Source organism: Panicum hallii, chromosome 5 (genome assembly GCF_002211085.1).
Source record: "Panicum hallii strain FIL2 chromosome 5, PHallii_v3.1, whole genome shotgun sequence".
NCBI classification, from domain to species: Eukaryota; Viridiplantae; Streptophyta; class Magnoliopsida; order Poales; family Poaceae; genus Panicum; species Panicum hallii.
Window position 1 is genome coordinate 53,439,311 of NC_038046.1, and position 7,092 is coordinate 53,446,402.

The 7,092-nt window shown below is 49.6% G+C and overlaps 1 long non-coding RNA gene across 1 annotated transcript; it reads left to right on the forward strand.

Moving 5' to 3' along the window:
- The first annotated feature begins 1,580 nt into the window (after nt 1–1,580).
- On the forward strand, nt 1,581–2,689 carry LOC112892105. The gene is made up of 2 exons (XR_003228667.1): nt 1,581–2,048; nt 2,220–2,689. It is a non-coding gene; the product is annotated as an uncharacterized LOC112892105 (long non-coding RNA).
- The last annotated feature ends 4,403 nt before the right edge of the window (nt 2,690–7,092 follow it).

A 7,092-nucleotide genomic window follows, 5' to 3' on the forward strand; every position in this document is an offset into this window, starting at 1 on the left:
CAACATCAATCTAATCGTACCGCAGCACTGCTCCACTGCCCAGCATGCTCAAGCTGGATTGCTAGGAACCTGGATCTGAGTGATAGGATTGTAATAATCTAATATCATAGGGACTGGCCGCCATTGTGGTATAAAAGGTCATTAGCACGGAGAAGACAACCAAGGCAGGCTGATCATCAGGAAGGAGGCCATCAGGCTACCAGCACGGTACTGGCCTGGTAGCACCACATGAACAAGTTCTCTTCTTCCCTGCCGGTGATGATGGCGATCATCCTGGTCGTCACCGCCGTCGTGTCTTCCTCCGTCGTCCACGGCTCGGAGGCCCGAGCCCAAGCAGGTACGCACGCGTCCAGTTGATTAATCGATCGAGCAGCTCGGAACCTGCTTCCTGCTCTTCTGTTGATATCTCGCTCTAGGCCGGCACTGAGATTAAACTGCTCATGACGACGACGACGAAACGTGTGCGTGCAGATATAGATGGTGCTGTTCTACCTCACCCGGATGGAGGCCACAAGGGCCCGGCGCCGCCGGCGCCGCAGGGCAAGCCACCACACCGGCCGCAGCCGCCGTGCTGCGTCCGGCCAGGCGCGTAACATCTCAAACACCAAGACACGGAGCCAGCGCCGGCCAACGATTAGGCGGAGTACGAGTCTACCGAAACTTTTTAGCCGCGTGGATTGTCTTGAGATCGGGAGATATTGTACTAACTTGATATAATTGCTTTGATTTCAGTAAAACTTCCTTCTCCTGTTAAGAAACGATTCTTATTCAGAATCATCTTAATTGTCACATCCTTTGGTCAATTAATTGTACAGCTTTGAATTTGTGTGGAGCACAATGAGCACTTGCCCAACAAAAACAAAAGAAAAGAAAAAGGAAGGAAGGGAAACACAAACATGGCCCAGCACATGCGACAACTACAAACAAGCCCATTAAAGGTGTGTCCCCAGCCCATGCCCACGAGAAGCCCGTTGAGGCAACGACACGATAGGCACTGTATGGTCTGGCCCGCCGAATTGGCACAATTTAGATCCACGTAGCTAGTGGCTAGCTGGAATTAGATAGATAGAGCTAGCTAATTTTATATTTCTTTTAAAATTACACAGTACAATTCAGATACTTATAACATACGCACACTTATCTCTATGAACACACGTACGTAAATTTTATCTTCTATGAGCATTTTTAAAGATTGAGCCGGCAAATTTTCAAGATTGACAAAGTCACCACATGTATCTAGCTGTCGACAGGAACGTCGTCTGCTACGACGAGCACAACATCGTTAAATCCTAAAAAATTCAATCATATAGGAAGTTAAATACAGGACCACTGAATACCGCTAAAGCTCTTATAACCACTGGACTATACGTTCTTAAAATTATTAATAATTTTATAGTTGTTATTCTATTATTAGCTAGAAGAACTTTAGCTGCGTATTGGCTGGTTCTATTAGAATCCATTCAGTTAAAATTAAAATTAGCTATAATTAGCTCATATATCTGATGATTATCCGGATGGGAGTCCGTTCATAAATATCCCGTGAATGTTAGTGACAGAGTACTTACACGGATACGGACATATATAGGGTCCCATGCATATGCATTTGCAGCATGATGAGACACTACATGATTTGACCAGACTGGCCCTGCTTCATTCGGTGGCGGAGACCGTCGGTATCAATCTACTGTACGCCTGCGTTATTGGTCGTCCACACGCCTCCATGGACCGACCATGGGCATGAATTGATGGAGGATTGGAGGTTGAGCTGCTAGGTAGCTGGATGGGATTTTTTTTCTAGTCTTATCTTATACGGAATACTCCTCTACAAAAGGCCATTGAGCGATGGAGATGATGAAGGCAGAGAGGCTAGCATAGCATCCTGCTACTTTCTAACCCTGCTGCCATGAAGTTCTTTTCTTGTCTCTCTTCCCTGCAGCTGCAGGCCATCTGCGCGCTGATGGCGATCCTCCTGGCCATCACCATCTCTTCTTGCTCCGTCGTCGTCCACTGCTCGGAGGTCGAAGGAGACTCCAACGCCCCAATCGATGGTACGAGGCTAACCAATTAGTGGAATGCAGATATGATGAAGAACCTTGAATTAATTGATCCTATTCTAAACCATTTTGTTGTTCGCTCTCGGCGGCTCTCGCTGCGAGTACAGCTAGCAGTCGAAAGCTTCTTATTTGATGACGGCGACGAAATTAACACGCGCATTGCAGGTGCACCCGTAGCTCACCTGGACGGAGGTCGCCGGGGCTTGGCGCCGCCGCCGCCGCGCGGCGGCCCCGTGCGCGCGTACTTCGTCGAACCGCGACCGCCACCGACACAGCGGCGCCGCGTTTAGCACCTGACCCGGAAGATAGGCCGGATCGGAGCTTGAGGTGACGCCAGTGATTAGTGCCGTTGGCGGTGAATTGGTGGTGCCGATCCCTCGTCACGTTGCTTGGTTAGTTCCGCATCTGGTGGTGTCACTAAGAGATGGAGGCGCAAATATGCTCGTTAAGCTTTCAGTAAAGCTGCGCGTGATGCCTTCGGTCGAAAAAGAGATGGTGGCGCAGGTCGATTTTTCCAAGAAATTATTACTTATTGTACAGGATTACCTCGAGTACAGTATTGTTGGGTTAATAGTTGTACCGCTGTGAACTGGACTAGTACGTAGTAGAAGTCTACAGTGACCACTCACTCTCCATTTTCTTGCCTAAACTTGTCCACGAGAAGAAGAAGAAAAATAGAAAGGAACCCAAAATCTACGGCCCAGTGGCCCACGCTACAGCTATGCCTAAGGCCATCCACGATCACCGCGTGCAGCCCATGGAAGGCCCGTTGAGCCACATTGCGATGAATGCTCTCCATGACCCGACCCGTTCCGTTGAACGGCCGGCATCGACGGATCGTACGCCTGACGGTGACGGACTGACGGCTGACGACGATGTGCTCCGGACTTCCGGAGTCTGGGCATTCGGTTTAAACTGACAATTCGGTTCGGCTTGCTCGGTGTTGCAAAATTTCGGTTACAGAAATAAGAACCGATCGGTGCGGCAGAAAATCAAAAACCGACAATTTCGGTAGGGCGTTGCTAGCGCCGTTGGTTCATCGCAACATCAAAAAAATAACATCTGCAACGTAGATAATAAATTTTTGTAGCATAGAAATTACCGTTTGCAACACTAAAAATATATTGAAAAAAATTACGATATCTGTTGATGATGACCAACTACTGTAACGTCGCAAACTTTTGGTTGCAACAATCTCATGTCGACAAAGAAAAAAACAAATTAAGATTGCAACATCATGAAACCGCAAAGTGCAACATGAGCAAATGACATATGAAACATCTCATTGATTAAGAAAACCTAAATCACAGTTATAACATCATAGAATCGCAACTGCAACTCCAACTCCATAAAATCACTGTTGAAACATTACAAAGTCGCTGGTGAAACATTGCAAATTCATGGTTGAAACATTTATTGTAACATCACAGTATCGCAACTGCAACTTCACAAAGATCACGATTGAAACAATACAATTTGTCACCGAGAACGTAGAGAAGGTCGCGGCGAGCGGCCCCCATGCCGGAAAAGGCGAGCGGGGGGCGCGGTTGGGGGCGAGGTCGACGACGACGCTGGCGAGCAGCACCTGCAGGTGGCGGCGGGCTTGGTCCGGGGAGCGCCGCGGCACCGCCTCCGAGCTCGCCAGAGCACCGCCGCGCGCAGCCCTCCCGGCAGCTTGGCTGAGCAACGCCGCCCTCTCGCTGCACCATCATATCCCAGCCCGGGTGGCCCGCCTCTCCCCACGCGCCCGCGGTACTCCACCTCCCCCGTGCGGATCCAGGCGACACGGGCGGCCGAGGCGGCGCGGCTCGACCGGTTCAGACGGCGGCGCTCGATTCCTCAGATCGGCGAGGTGATGGCGCATGCGGAATCACGGCGGGCCGGTCTCCTTCCCCGGCGGCGCAAAATCCCTCAACACGGAAGAGGCAGAGCATCCCTCGCTAAGCCTCGCCGCGCGGCCGCTGTTCCGCCAGGTTGCCGCGCGCCGCGCGCCGCTGTTCTGCCGGGCGCCGGGTGGCCGCCGGCGCACTGGGCTGCCCATGCGCCCTCTGCGTCCGCCGCCGCTGTCGCCGAGTGTGCCGCGCCGCCGGAGGCATCGAGGCAGGGATGAAGCGACAAGGGAACGAGAGAGAGAAATTCTGTACGGTAGAAAGAATGTGGACCGTATATGCCTTGTGTGCTGGGCCTTGGGTTGAGGCGTCTAAGTGGGCCGAAGTGGAGCAGCGGGCTTGGTGTTTCGGTTCGGGCGGAGATGAAAACCGACACCGACGCCGATCACCGATGTCCCTAAAAATCAGAACCGGCACGAAACTGAAAAACCGAGAAGCCGATAGTTCGGTTCGGTTCACTTGGCTCGGTCCGGTTTCCGGTGTTGGGTAAAAAAGTGCCCACCCTAGGAGCAGCTGCGCCCGTACAGGTTGGCGAGCTCATGCCGAAGCCGCCGGCACGGAGTTGGCCGGACTAGCCAGTCTGGCCGCTGTCTGAGAGCGAGAGGGAGGGTAGCTAGTATGGTGACGGATCGGATGGTTCAAAACTTACGGCGGCTGGCTACATGCAGAGCTCGCGCGCATGGCTCCGATCCTCCACGGCTCCGGCCTCCGTGCCAACGTACAGCCGAGGCAGCCACAGCTTTTGACCGGACCGGCCCTTGCTCGCGACGTGCTTCGTTGGGTAGCGAAGACCATCGGGATCAATCGCATGTGTGTACGCTGTACACTGCTCCACTGGAGTGAATTTCTACGAGACTACTCCATCAGATCCTAGCAGTCAGTTACTCATCAGTCCTATATAAAAGGCGCTGAAGACGAAGGCAAGTGTACTGGCAAAGAAGCTAGGGCGCAGCTACCGTCTACTTGATCTTGGTACGTACACTCCTTATTGCCATGGAGAACAAGCTCCCTTCCCTGCCGGCGGTGTACGTGCTGATGATGACGACCATCGTCCTGGCCATCACCGTCTCTTCCTCTCGCTCCGTCGTCGTCCACTGCACGGAGGCCAAGGCAGCCCATCATCAGCATGCTGGTACGTACGCACAACAAACCGGCTAATTAACGGAGCCCTGCAACTTAGTGTCTAGCCTGGCAGTGAGATTAATAAGCTGCTGATGATGGAACGGCATGCAGGTGCAGCTGTGGCGCATCCGGACGGAGGCCGTCGGGGCTGGGGCCCGCCGACGCCGCGTGGCGGGACCCTGCGGAGGCCGTACATGGGCCGGCGCCCCGTGCACCCCCCGCCGCCGAGCCCAGCGCCGCCTCTTGCACCGCCGCCCGGGAAGATCGGCCGGAGCGGGTAGTGGTAAACGAATAATGCCTATTATTAATGATGACGGCGCGCGTGTCCTGATCCGTTATAGATCTTGATGCTTCATCTACAAATGTGATAAAACTCCTTTGGGACTAGCCTAACCAAGTTTCTTTTGGGCACTCCTAATCATACGTTATGTTGTGCACGTCTTGGGTCCACGGTGGACTTTTTTCGCACGTGGATTTGGGCGTTCCTGATCCCTACTGATTAGATATATTAATAACTAATAAAATAATTATAAAGAAAGAAAATAAACTATGCTGGTCTATCCATTCTATCATGTCTGGGAAATATTTCCTATCTGATGTATGCATGTGTAACCATGGCAAAACAGAAAGGTACTGCTTTGGCGTTGGCGTGTAACATTAATCGCTGCTTTGCTTCCTTCATCGAGGGACAGCCTCATTGCCGGCGAAATAAGTTTTCATGACAAACCGATGTTTTCATGACACGTGACTGGGCCGAAGTCCATTACAGGTCACAGTGCTAAGAAGGTAAGAAAAGGAGGACTTTTTTTAAAAAAGGGTTTAAAAAAATTAAATTTGGAAAAGGGGTGCCGATTTGAAAATATTCGAAAAATGGGTGCCTCCCGCCCGATCAACGGGCGGAAGGTGTGGGGCTGGAGACCTCCCGCCCATCCAACGGGCGGGAGGGGCGGGAGGTCCAAAAATATTTCTCAGGCCCTCGGGAGGGCCTCTTCACGAATAAAAAACTTTTCTTATTCGCGAAGAGACTCCTGAGGCGGCATCCCGCCCTCCCAACGGGCGGGAGGTTACCCGGAGGGGCATCCCGCCCTCCCAACGGGCGGGACGTCCCCCCCTATTTAAGCCCCCACCCACCCCCAAATTCTCATATTATTCAGAAAAAATCCAGAAAAAAAAGAAAGGAAGGAGAGGAAGAGAGGAGAGGAAGCGGCGAAGCCCTGTTCACACGTCGGTTTGGAGGTATATTCTCGTTCTAGTCGTATAATTATCAATTGTTTTTAGGAATATTTGTTAGGGTAGTTATATTTTGAATAGTTTTCAGTATTTTCAATAGCTTTTAGAAATATTTATTAGGGTAGTTCTATTTTAAATAGTTTTTAGATATATTTCTTAGGGTAGTTATATTTTGAATAGTTTTTAGTAATTTCAATAGTTTTTAGATATATTTCTTAGGGTAGTTATATTTTGAATAGTTTTCAGTATTTTCAATAGCTTTTAGAAGTATTTGTTAGGGTAGTTCTATTTTAAATAGTTTTTAGTATTTTCAATAGTTTTTAGATATATTTCTGAGGGTAGTTATATTTTGAATAGTTTTTAGTATTTTCAATAGTTTTTGGAATATTTCTTAGGGTAGTTATATTTTGAGGAGTTTTTAGTATTTTTAATAGTTGTTAGAAATATTTCTTAGGGTCGTTATAATTTGAATAGTTTTTAGTATTTTAATAGTTTTTAGATATATTTCTTAGGGTAGTTATATTTTGAATAGTTTTTAGTATTTTCAATAGTTTATAGAAATATTTGTTAGGGTAGTTATATTTTGAATAGTTTTTAGTATTTTCAATTGTTTGTAGGAATATGTCTTAGGGTAGTTATATTTTTCATGCAGATATGGCGCAGACACCGGAGCTCCTTGATGCAAACACCGATGAACGGCACAGGTCGTACCTGGCAGCGGTGGAGGGGCAGCAGCTTCACGAGTTGCACCCTCGTGTAGCAAAGGAGTTGTTGCACCTGGACGACCGCTGGCTTGA